Consider the following 13,880-nt stretch of genomic DNA (forward strand, 5'->3'; position numbering starts at 1 on the left):
CTAAACTTAACTAAAGAGAAATTTAAAAAAAAAAATTCAGTATCCAAAGATACCCTAAATTAAGCTACTCTCACTAGCAAAAACAAGAAGTACAGCAGGTGAGGCACGCCCCTTACCTAGTGTATTTAACAATTATTCACTACAGGTGTCACGGGTGGGGAGGAACGAAGACTCAAGTGCTGGCAAAAGGAATCTTCTTTATTTACAAATTATAAAAATAAACACAAACACAACTGAAACCACCCCGAAGGGGAAAAAGCCAGAATAAACAAGCACTGAAAACAAAACATACACGAGGCACAGGGTAGACATAAGTCACAGGCATTACCTGGCACAAAAGTGAGACGAACAAGAGCAGAACAGAAAACACAGGGAGCTTAAGAAGGGACAGCAATCAGGAACACAGCTGGGGCAAATCAAACAATAATGAGGTGAGTGGAGTTTGGGGAATTGAATCCGGGAGACAGTGACCTCTGGTGGTAAGAGGGAGCATCGTGGACCCGGATTCATGACAGGACCCCCCCTCTAAGGAATGGCTTCCAGACATTTCCAAGCACCCAACCAGGGGGATGGCCAGGCGGGAACGGAGCAGGGGAAGGGGACTGAGGCAGCGCCGGCGGGATGGGGACCCAGGGCAGAACCAGCGGCCACCACAGCAGTGTGTGCGGAGCTGCCACCCTGAAACGGGCAATGGCTGGCTTCGCTGCTTCGGGAGCCTTGTGAACGGGTGCCGCCGCCTCGAGAGGAACGTGAGCGAACACCGCCGCCTCGAGAGGAACGTGAGCGAACACCGCCGCTTCTGGAGAATTGGGAGCCTTGTGGCGGACACCGCCGCTTGAGAGGAACGTGGCGGACACCGCCGCCTCGGGAGCATTGTGAGCGGACACCGCCGCCTCGGGAGCATTGTGAGCGGGCGCTGCCGCCTCGAGAGGAACGTTGTGTGCGGACACCGCCGCCTCGGGAGGATCGCGAGCGGACACCGCCGCCTCGGGAACCTTGTGAGGATCGTGAGCGGCCACCGCTGCTTCGGGACGATCGTGAACGGTTACCGCCGTTTCGGGACGATCGTGAATGGCTACCGCCGCCTCGGGAACCTTGTGCGGACACCGCCGCCGGGATCCTGTGAGGATAGTGAGCGGCCATCGCCGCTTCGGGACGATCGTGAACGGCTACCGCCGCCTCGGGAACCTTGTGTGCGGACACCGCTGCTTCGGGGATCCTGTGAGGATCTTGAGCGGCCACCGCCGCTTGGGCGATCTTGAACGGCCACCGCCGTTTGGACGATCGTGAATGGCTACCGCCGCCTCGGGAACCTTGTGCGGACACCGCCGCCGGGATCCTGTGAGGATAGTGAGCGGCCATCGCCGCTTCGGGGCGATCGTGAACGGCTACCGCCGCCTGAACCTTGTGTGCGGACACCGCTGCTTCGGGATCCTGTGAGGATCTTGAGCGGCCACCGCCGCTTGGGCGATCTTGAACGGCCACCGCCGTTTGGACGATCGTGAACGGCCACCGCCGTTTGGACGATCGTGAACGGCTACCGCCGCCTGAACCCTGTGTGCGGACACCGCCGCCTGGGATCCTGTGAGGATCGTGAGTGGCCACCGCCGCCTCAGGACGATCGTGGCGGACCCGCCGCCTCGGCACCCTTGTGTGCGGACACCGCCACTGGAACCTTGTGTGCGGACACCGCCACCTCGGGAACCTTGTGTGCGGACACCGCCGCCTCGGGACGATCGTGAGCGGACCCCGCCGCCTCGGCACCCTTGTGTGCGGACACCGCCACCTCGGGAACCTTGTGTGCGGACACCGCCGCCTCGGGGATCCTGTGAGGATCGTGAGTGGCCACCGCCGCTTGGGCGATCTTGAACGGCCACCGCCGCTGGGACCCTTGTGTGCGGACACCGCCGCCTCGGGAACCCTGTGTGCGGACACCGCCGCTTCGGGACCCTTGTGTGCGGCCACCGCCGCCTCGGGGATCCTGTGAGGATCGTGAGTGGCCACCGCCGCTTCGGGACGATCGTAAACGGCCACCGCCGCTGGGACCCTTGTGTGCGGACACCGCCGCCTGAACCCTGTGTGCGGACACCGCCGCCGGGACCCTTGTGTGCGGCCACCGCCGCTGACGATCGTGAGCGGACCCGCCGCCTCGGCACCCTTGTGTGCGGACACCGCCGCTGAACCTTGTGTGCGGACACCGCCGCCTCGAACCTTGTGTGCGGACACCGCCGCTGAACCTTGTGTGCGGACACCGCCGCCTGACCCTTGTGTGCGGACACCGCCGCTGAGGATCGCGGACATCGCCGCCTCGGGAGGATCGTTCGCGGACACCGCCGCCTCGGACGATCGTGAGCTGCTACTGCCACTGGGAGCCTTGTGAGCGGGCACCGCCGCTGAGCCTTGTGAGCGGGCACCGCCGCCTGAGCATTGTGAGCGGGCGCTGCCGCCTCGAGAGGAACGTGAGCGAACACCGCCGCTTCTGGAGAATTGGGAGCCTTGTGAGCGGACACCGCCGCTTCGAGAGGAACGTGAGCGGACACCGCCGCCTCGGGAGCATTGTGAGCGGACACCGCCGCCTCGGGAGCATTGTGAGCGGGCGCTGCCGCCTCGAGAGGAACGTTGTGTGCGGACACCGCCGCCTCGGGAGGATCGCGAGCGGACACCGCCGCCTCGGGAACCTTGTGAGGATCGTGAGCGGCCACCGCCGCTTCGGGACGATCGTGAACGGTTACCGCCGTTTCGGGACGATCGTGAATGGCTACCGCCGCCTCGGGAACCTTGTGTGCGGGCACCGCCGCTTCGGGGATCCTGTGAGGATAGTGAGCGGCCATCGCCGCTTCGGGGCGATCGTGAACGGCTACCGCCGCCTGAACCTTGTGCGGACACCGCTGCTTCGGGATCCTGTGAGGATCTTGAGCGCCACCGCCGCTGGGACCCTTGTGTGCGGCCACCGCCGCTGGGCGATCTTGAACGGCCACCGCCGTTTGGACGATCGTGAACGGCTACCGCCGCCTGAACCCTGTGTGCGGACACCGCCGCCGGGATCCTGTGAGGATCGTGAGTGGCCACCGCCGCCTCAGGACGATCGTGAGCGGACCCCGCCGCCTCGGGACCCTTGTGTGCGGACACCGCCACCTCGGGAACCTTGTGTGCGGACACCGCCACTGGGAGCTTTGTGTACGGGCACCGCCGCCGGGACGATCGTGAGCGGACCCGCCGCCTCGGCACCCTTGTGTGCGGACACCGCCACCTCGGGAACCTTGTGTGCGGACACCGCCGCCTCGGGGATCCTGTGAGGATCGTGAGTGGCCACCGCCGCTTCGGGACGATCGTGAACGGCCACCGCCGCCTCGGGAACCTTGTGTGCGGGCACCGCCGCCTGAACCCTGTGTGCGGACACCGCCGCGGGACCCTTGTGTGCGGCCACCGCCACTCGGGGATCCTGTGAGGATCGTGAGTGGCCACCGCCGCTTCGGGACGATCGTGAACGGACACCGCCACTTCGGGAGCTTTGTGTACGGGCACCGCCGCCTCGGGAACCCTGTGTGCGGACACCGCCGCTTCGGGACCCTTGTGTGCGGCCACCGCCGCCTGGGGCGATCGTGAGCGGACCCGCCGCCTCGGCACCCTTGTGTGCGGACACCGCCGCTGAACCTTGTGTGCGGACACCGCCGCCTCGGGAACCTTGTGTGCGGACACCGCCGCTGAACCTTGTGTGCGGACACCGCCGCCTGACCCTTGTGTGCGGACACCGCCGCTGAGGATCGCGGACATCGCCGCCTCGGGAGGATCGTTCGCGGACACCGCCGCCTCGGACGATCGTGAGCTGCTACTGCCACTGGGAGCCTTGTGAGCGGGCACCGCCGCTGAGCCTTGTGAGCGGGCACCGCCGCCTGAACCTTGTGTGCGGACACCGCCGCCTCGGGAGGATCGTTCGCGGACACCGCCGCCTCGGGAGGATCGTTCGCGGACACCGCCGCCTGAACCCTGTGTGCGGACACCGCCGCCTCGGGAGGATCGTTCGCGGACACCGCCGCCTCGGGACCCTTGTGTGCGGACACCGCCGCCTGGGGCGATCGTGAGCGGACCCGCCGCCTCGGGAACCTTGTGCGGACACCGCCGCCTCGGACGATCGTGAGCGGACCCGCCGCCTCGGGAACCTTGTGAGCGGGCACCGCCGCCTCGGGGCGATCGTGGCGGACCCGCCGCCTCGGGACGATCGTGAACGGCTACCGCCGCCTCGGACGATCGTGAATGGCTACCGCCGCCTCGGGAACCTTGTGTGCGGGCACCGCCGCCTGAACCTTGTGTGCGGACACCGCCGCCTCGAACCTTGTGTGCGGACACCGCCGCCTGGGAACCTTGTGCGGACACCGCCGCCTCGGGACCCTTGTGTGCGGACACCGCCGCTGAGGATCGCGGACATCGCCGCCTCGGGAGGATCGTTCGCGGACACCGCCGCCTCGGACGATCGTGAGCGGCTACTGCCACTTCGGGAGCCTTGTGAGCGGGCACCGCCGCTTCGGGAGCCTTGTGAGCGGGCACCGCCGCTTCGGGAGCCTTGTGAGCGGGCACCGCCGCTTCGGGAACCTTGTGAGCGGGCACCGCCGCCTCGAGAGGAACGTGAGCTGCCACCTCGAGAAGGCCGGAGATGAGCCCTGCCCCCTTAGAGAAAAGCTCAGCGGCTATTCCCGCTTCGGTAGCTTTGTGAGCGGGCGCGGGAGCCCTGTGAGCGGGTGCCGCCGCCTCGGGAACTTCGTGAGCGGGAACCGCCGCTCTCCTCACCGACATCAGCAGAGGATCCTCAACGCTGCGTCTCAGCCCGGGGCGCCCAAAGAAAAACCCCGAGATTTTGGAAGTGGCTGGCACGATCCGAGGAGGTTCTGGGGCATCAGCCCAGACTGGGAGGGGCACCTCCGCAGCTCCACCTCCTTCAAGTAGATGACGTGGTCGACCATCTCCCAATAGGACCACGTATCTAGCTCCCCAGCTCCTCCCGGTTGACAGGCTCATCCAGGCCCGCTAAAACAGGTGGATGAGGGTGCTCCTCTAATCCCCAGCTCCTGGCCTACCTCAAGAGGTCTTCGCGTAACACCCAAAAGGGCGATTGTCTTGTGGGCAAGGATGCGCCCACTGGCTGGGGCCTGATTCCTCTGTCGACCAGGAGCTGGGTACAAGAAGATTCCCATTGCCGCTGAGTCTTCAAGTGTCTCGTTCGTACTGTCACGGGTGGGGAGGAACGAAGACTCAAGTGCTGGCAAAAGGAATCTTCTTTATTTACAGATTATAAAAATAAACACAAACACAACTGAAACCACCCCGAAGGGGAAAAAGCCAGAATAAACAAGCACTGAAAACAAAACATACACGAGGCACAGGGTAGACATAAGTCACAGGCATTACCTGGCACAAAAGTGAGACGAACGAGAGCAGAACAGAAAACACAGGGAGCTTAAGAAGGGACAGCAATCAGGAACACAGCTGGGGCAAATCAAACAATAATGAGGTGAGTGGAGTTTGGGGAATTGAATCCGGGAGACAGTGACCTCTGGTGGTGAGAGGGAGCATCGTGGACCCGGATTCATGACAACAGGATGTAAAATGTAGATCACGTGATATTCTTACCTTTCCTCTCCTTCTCTCCCCTTCATATACATACAAATGGTTTACCAAATGAAGTTTACATGAATTAAAATAAAATGGATCTTAATGTACAAAACGCCTGAACATATACAACTAAAGCTTAACCACAGTATACAAAGTTAGCATTATCTAAACAACACAATCTCAAAACAACTAGCAACAGACATAAGACATCTCCGGCACTGTCTCAGCGTCTTCCTTTTATAGATCCAGCTGAGGGTACAGCGCCAGTGTTGCCAGGGCAGCAGCACAAGTGGGCTATTTTGAAAATACAGTTGCGGGAAAAATTACAGAGCCGTGGGTGGCGGTTTTTTGGGCTACTTTTATAATGTACCGCGACCGCCCAAAGTGTATATAGACAAATAAAAATTAAAATAGATCCTTTTACTAATGTGTTTTATACTTGGAATATATACCTGGCAACTTAAGAACGGAGAGGCGGTTCCCTACTAACAATTATTGGTTCCCAGAACATTATTTTTTTATGGTTTGTTTTTGGTTAGCCAGGAAAGTTTTCTTAACGGAAATAGAATGTTTGTTTTTGGTTTGTAGAACGTTCCCAGAATGTTAGTTTTTGGTTTTTAGAACGTAACCGTTCCCCTAACATTATTATAACGTTTCCCTAACCTATTTACTCCAGTATGATCACTCCACTGTAGGTCAGTAATCATTCAGCACACAAGACACAGTGTAGTATAAAGGGCATGGAAATTTGAATAAAAAAAAGTTTAAAATAGGCGAGCAGTTTTCATTTCAGAATCATGCTAGGCTAAATTTCAAAAATGTATTATATAGGCCTACCACTACTATTTTATAGAAGTAATCACAATAAACCTGCACTGTATTTTATACTTAAAAGTCTTAGCTACTGTAGAAGTACTGTGTTGAAGGAGCAGATGCCACAGGACTGAAATGTGATGGAGCATCACTTAAACATTTCTCCTGTGTTTTTCTCCTTCTCTATCTGGATCAGAACAAGAACCACCTGAAGACTCCCTGTAAGGAGATATCACCCTCACAAAGAGTCCCTTCACTGGGTTTGGCAAGTCTTTCCCTGTTCTTTGTGAAAAAGTGCCAGTTCTCATATGATTACATCACATTTTGTTGGTGTAATCTATAGATTGCTCCTGCTGACTATATCCAGCCTCTTATGAAGACTTCAGATGACCAGCACCTGTGAAGAGATGACGCCAGCCCTTGAGAGGACTTCAGATGAAGCTGACTCTGACTCTGACTCTGAATAAACACAAAACTGCTAAATTTTCCTTGCATTGTAATCAACATGATCAAATCACATAACCATTTCTTTAATTTATTCATTGTTTCTGAACTCATGACATTACTTAACTGCATGATTTGTATAGCCTAATTTTAGAACATTTCTGCCATATGAACATTACTTTAACACAGTTACACCTGTTAACAGAACTCTTATTTGTAATGTAGAAACATTCATTTTCTGTAAAGCTGCTTTGAAACAATGTTTGTAATGAAAAGTGCTATACAAATAAATGTGAATTGAACAAAACTTAATGCATCATTTTTTTTTCTCCTCTCCATGTCAGTAGGGAAACCATACATTCACATGCTTTATAGTACGTAAATAAGTGCATAACAAAAGTTAACATACATGTATGATTAAATGGGTAAAAATGTTTTAAGTTATTTTAAATTTGAATATACTACAAATATATATTTATATATTTATATATTAATAACGGAGGGGTGCACAAGAATCAAAAACATTAAAAGAAATTAATTCCCACTTAATCTTAAAATATCTTCACTTATTTGGAATGAATTTTCAAAGACAACAAACTTAACATTCACCTTGAGATTAATAAAACGACAATAAACATTAAGATGCGATTGCACTTGACTAACATACAAGTTGTTAGAAAACACACACACACACACACACACACACACAATTATATTTATACAGAGAGGCTGAAGTTACCTTGGTAAAAGACCACAATGTCGTTTATATAACAAACATGGACTTTTACCATGATAACGTCCGCCTAAAATATGTTAACATGGCAGGTTAGGATAGCTGATCACATTAATCCTCAAATATTAGCGGATTTTATCTTTTAAAAGCAACACTGATACAGCTACATAGACTACGTATACATTATTTTATAATGTTAATAAAGTATTTTATTGTCTACTAATTACCAAAAATCACAATTCTGTCTCTCTAACTCAATGCATTCCAATTGCCCGCTATTAACTTCCTGGAACTATAGAGTGGGGGAACTATGATGTCACTTTGTAGGCGAAAACCCGGAAGCGAGTGCATTTTAGCGCTTCCGGTTCCATCGTCTCAGAGTCAATGGGTTTTTTGAATGGGATTTTGTTTAAATCCCTAAAATAAGGTACGTGGTTCACACGGGCTCAAGATACTTTCACGTTTTATTCTACGACATAAAACACACCAGTCACACCCTACTCATGATTTTTTTAAGCTGGTACGTTTCTTAAAAAAGACGGTTGCTAACAAGTTGTTAAATGGGACTACAGGCGCTGTCAGAGACATTAAACGTCATCACGCCGAACAGTATATCAATTTAGTATTTTCCAGTTGTAGTATAATTTATAATACAATTAATTTTAGGATAACCAATGAATAGTTTACAGCATTTTATATTGTTGTTCGACAATGTTTTTTTGCTTTGCCCCGAAATGGAACACATGTCTTCAGAGGGAAGAAGCTTGTTTTATCGTTTACTTACACGGAGACTCTGGGTTCGTACCATAAGGTAAATTCATATTATGATTATTAAATGGAAACACCACATTTACTGGCTTTACGTGGTGAAAGTGAAACTTTAATGATGCATAGTGCTTAAAGCCACGTCAAAAATAAATGTGTACAGCCGCATTTGTTAGAAAGAGATTGTAGAAGCAAGGATAAAATAATATTTTGTGTACCCACCCTAACAAAACGATAGCTGAAATGTGGTACTTTGTTCACTAAAATAAGTTTAATCTTACCATATCCAAAGACTCGCTCACTGTTATTTAAAAGATTAAATACGCGGGGATACGTTTTTAATTAAAATATTCATATTAATCAAGGATATATTGACTTTCAATGCACCTTATTTCGAAATGTACAGAAATACGTGCTTTAAATGTCCTTTAGTTATGATTATTTACTATTTATTACTAATGTCTCATTTCAGTTTTATTTTGGCTCTAGTTTTGTATTTATTCCAGTTTATATGAAAAGGTTCATGTAGTGTGGATTAAAATTCATATACAGAGTAAATACGTTTCACTAAACATGTTTAAAATAAGTTTGAAACAGTTGTTGGGAGCACGGTGGTCGTGACCCTGAAGGCGAGCGACCGTGGTGCTGTAGTTCGTTCATAGCCTAAGTTTAGCTTTTCAGTTCTGGCGCTTTTATTTAGGCTTCAAAATTCATCAAAGTTATATTATTTTGTGAAGATTATCTTGATGAACAAAACATATAAGTTTCATGAACTATGACTGAACACAGAGCTTATTTTTTGCGATTATCCAAAAGCCTATGGAAAAATCCCATTGGCTTTTTGTCGAGGAACCAGTTTCATGCTAACAGCGATCCGCATACAAAGTGACATCATAGTTCCCCCAATCTATTGAGCTCTACGTGAATCACGTGACGATCGAGCGTTTTGAACTTCCGTTGTCGCAACTCTGTCTCTCTATGGCTCTGGATAGCAGTATATTCATTTCTTACCACTGAAGTGTACAGTTTGTACAGCGGGACACTCCTCTTTTGATCCATAAACAAAAAAATTCTTGCTTAACATCATGTTCTTTTCAGTTAGGCATGTCAAATCCCTCCGAAATCATACTTACTGTCATAACTATATTCATTTTAAGTAATCATTCAATAAATAGATCGATAATCAAGCGAGTACGAGTAAACAAGTAAAACAAAATGACCGTTCATTTTTTAATTACGCGAGCCCGCAGCTCTCTTCAGATGAAAGCGCGTCATGGAGCAGCGCGTGGCCGCGTCCGGATCAGAGGCGCGCACGTAGTATATGAAGATGAAATTCCACATGTGATCGCAAAAGGAAGTTATTACAAACACTCAATGGTAGTTTGAAGTGAGTTCTAGGTAAAAGTGTACTATTAATCTCATAAATTGTCTTATGAAGCATGATGCTAATATTAGCTCTAATGCACTTGCAGAACAGGTCCAAATGCATTTTGTCATAATACTTCATGTCGCAAGCAAATGTTTTGTTGTATTTATTTAGAAATACTTTTGGTAATAGTTGGGTAAATATATACTGGGATTGAAGAGATGTGGCTTGGTAAACGTTTTATTGCCAATAAGTAGTATATAGGGAGTACACTGTGACAAAAATAATTTATGACCCTTGATTTATGACTTTGAACTTTGTGACCTTTCCCCTCCCCCACACGACCCACCTACATAGCGACCACCCAGGTCGTGTTGACCCCTTGACCCCGTTAATGCGTTCCAGATGCGCGGATTGGAATGCGTGAAATTCCGACGTCATCCGGGAATGAGCTATGGGCCTAGGTGACACAGTTCTATAAATAGTCCAGATAATGGGGAACAGGTGGGGAAATTAGTATTCAGGTGATGGAGCCCTCTGATGGCCCGAAGAGGGAGTTACAGGAGCGCTCTCCATAACAGAGCCCCCCTCCTGTGAGCGGCTCCGGAAGCGAGGAGGTGGTCGACACCGGGGTCTTCCACGTGGTCTGGGGGCCGGTCTTTCTGGATGGTCACGGTGGAACTCCTCCACAAGACTGGGATCTAGAATGTCATCCACATTCACCCAGGACCTTTCCTCTGGGCCGTAGCCCTCCCAGTCAACCAGATATTGGAGAGTTCTGCCCCGGCGCCTGGAGTCGAGCAGTTCTTGCACCTGATAGATCTCCTCGCCTTCCACCGTTATGGGTAGGGGGCCCTCGTCCTCGGGCACCTCCTCTCCTCCCTCACCAGGACCAACATCAGGCTTCAACAATGAGACGTGAAAAGTAGGAGAGACACGGTAATGGTTAGGTAAAGCCAATTTAGACGTTTAGTCAATTTAGTCAATTTAGACTGAGACGTGGAATCAGGCTCATCATCACTTTCGGCAAGCTGTAAGACGTCAACAGATTCAGGCTGACCGGCATTGTCGTCCCAGCCCGTAATACAGTGCTGGCCAGTGGGTATGGTTATCTACTCGTGATCTCCGTCTCCATTTGCCATGCCGCAAGCTCAGTCCCAGTCCCTTTTCAAGTTATTCGTCAAATTACCCCTGTATCTTTTGACGTCTTACAGCTTGCCGCAAGTGATGATGAGCCTGATTCCACGCCTCCTCACTTCTTTGAATCCAATCATTGACTGCGGGAACATTAGATGGTTCTCCTGACCATGGGAACAGGGGTGGTTGATAACCCAGGATACACTGGAATGGAGTTAACCCAGTGGAGGGTTTACAGAGTGAATTTTGAGCGTATTCGGCCCACATGATATAACGGCTCCAGTCCTGTTGATTCTGACTAAATATGATTGAAGGAACCTGGTTAACTCCCGGTTAAGTCTCTCTGAGCCCGAGGTGAGGCTAACATTGACCTCCAGTGCCTTGAAGAAAGCAGACCATAGATGGGAGGTAAACTGGGGAACCCGGTCGGAGACGATGTCTTCAGGTAAACCGTAGAAACGAAAGACTAGATTACATAATTGTTCAGCTGTCTCCAGAGCGGTGGGCAACTTAGGTAGGGGAATGTGGCGACAGGCCTTAGAGAAACGGTCAACAACGGTAAGGATAGTTGTATGGTCCTTGGAACTAGGAAGGTCGGTGATAAAATCTATGGCGATATGTGACCAGGGACGTTGTGGTATGGGCAGAGACTGGAGGAGTGCTGCTGGTAATAAATGGGAAGGTTTCTGGGTATTACATACGTGGCATTGACGAATCAGATTGATTGTATCCTTTCTTAGAGATGGCCACCAGAACGGGTTCTGAAGAAGTTGGATAGACACGTTAATACCAGGATGACCTGAGCTGAGTGAGGTATGGACCTGTGTGATGGTTCTTTCTCGCATGGCTTCAGGGACAAACAACTTATCTTGGGGACATTCGGTCGGAACATCTAGTTCGGTATTGGCCTGCTCAATCTCGGTAATAATGTCACACTGGATAGGTGATACAATGAGAGTTGGGGAAATAACATTCTCTGGTGTACTGGGTTCAGAGTCTCTCTCAAATTGTCGTGACAGAGCATCCGCCTTTGTGTTTTTGAGCCTGGCCGGTAGGTGACAATGAAATCGAATCTGGAGAAGAACACAGGCCATCTGGCTTGTCGGGGATTGAGTCTCTTAGCCGTCTTTAAGTACTCCAGATTGCGATGATCAGTTAGTACAGTGAATGGATGTCTCGCTCCCTCCAGCCAATGACGCCATTCCCGAGTGCTGCTTTTATGGCCAGCAACTCCCTGTCACCAACATCATAATTTCTCTCAGTTGGGCTTAGTTTACGTGAATAATAAGCACATGGAAACATTTTCGCCGGTGAGCCCCGACGTTGTGACAGTATAGCTCCTATTCTGATGTTGGAAGCGTCAACCTCCACTATGAACGGTAAACCAGGGTCAGGGGGGCGCAATATGGGAGCGGCGGTGAACCGTTGCTTTAATGCCAGAAAAGCTTCTCGGGCAGTGTACGACCAGTGAAGACGACTACAACCCTACTGAACTGAAACCTCGGATGAAGCGGTGGTAAAAATTGGCAAACCCCAGGAACCGTTGCCGTTCTTTGATGGTAGATGGTAGTGGCCAATTAAGGACTGCGTTGACCTTGCTTTCATCCATGGCAACGCCTTCATTGCTAATCACGTAGCCCAGGAAAGAGATGGATGTTAAATGAAACTCACATTTCTCTGCCTTGGCGTAAAGTTGATGTTTGATTAGGCGTTTGAGAACCGCCCTGACCTGTTGAATATGTTCTTCAAAGGAGTCGGAGTAGATCAGGATATCATCAATGTAAACAATGACATACTTGTTGAGCATATCTCTGAAAACGTTGTTGATGAATGACTAGAAGATGGACGGACTGTTGACTAGGCCGAAGGGCATAACCCGATATTCGTAGTGCCCAGTGGTTGTGGAGAAAGCAGTTTTCCATTCATCTCCTGCCCGGATCCGAATGAGATTATATGCACTGCGCAAATCTAGCTTGGTGAAGAATTTTGCAGTTCTCAGTTGTTCCAAAGCAGAGGGTACTAAGGGTAGTGGGTAACGAAATTTAACTGTTATTTCATTGAGGCCACGATAATCAATGCACGGATGGAGACCGCCCTCCTTCTTCTTCACGAAGAAAAATCCTGCGGATGCAGGTGAGGTTGAATGATGAATGAAGCCCTTTGCCAATTCTTCTTGGATGTATCTATTCATGGCTTTAGATTCTGGTTGAGACAAGGGAAATATTCGGCCTTTCGGGGGATTGGAACCGGGCAGAAGATCGATAGCGCAGTCTGAGGGTCTATAGGAAGGCAGTTGAGAGGCTTTGGATTTGCTAAATGCTTCACTTAAATCATGATATACACTGGGTAACCACAGAATGTCTGTCTCTGTAACGCTAACAGTTCGGAGATGAAGGGGATAGGTGCTGGGATACAACGGGAAAAACAATTCTCATTCCAGCTGATTATCTGAGATTCCTGCCAGGAAATGATAGGGTTATGCCTCCGGAGCCATGGTAACCCTAGAATGATGGGTGCATGAGAAGTAGAAATGAGGTAAAACTGAATAGTCTCTTGATGAAGAATTCCCGTTGTCATGTCAAGTTTCGATGTTAAATGAGTTATCTTTCCTGTACACAGGGGGCATCCGTCGACCTCCTCGACTGCCAAAGGAGAAAGACATTTTATTAGAGAGATACCACGTTCTAGAGCAAAGTCTAATTACATGAAGTTCCCGGCCGCACCAGAGTCTAACATGGCGCGCACCGATACAGTTCCCGTGGGGAGAGTGAGGGTGACAGGAACAGTAATGCAGTTATCAATATTAAGAGCGAGAATGGGTACACTCACCCGGGTTGCAGGGTCTCGGCGAGAATGAGCGGGGCATGAAATTCTCATATGGCCAGGTTTGCCGCAGTAAAGACACAGTCGATGATTAATGCGACGAGCTCTCTCCTCACGCGAGATGTGATAGGTGTCAATTCGCATGGGTTCGTGGTTATCAGAAACTGCCATAATAGGTGCTCGTGTCGAAGG

Source organism: Onychostoma macrolepis, chromosome 03, assembly GCF_012432095.1.
Source record: "Onychostoma macrolepis isolate SWU-2019 chromosome 03, ASM1243209v1, whole genome shotgun sequence".
NCBI lineage: Eukaryota > Metazoa > Chordata > Actinopteri > Cypriniformes > Cyprinidae > Onychostoma > Onychostoma macrolepis.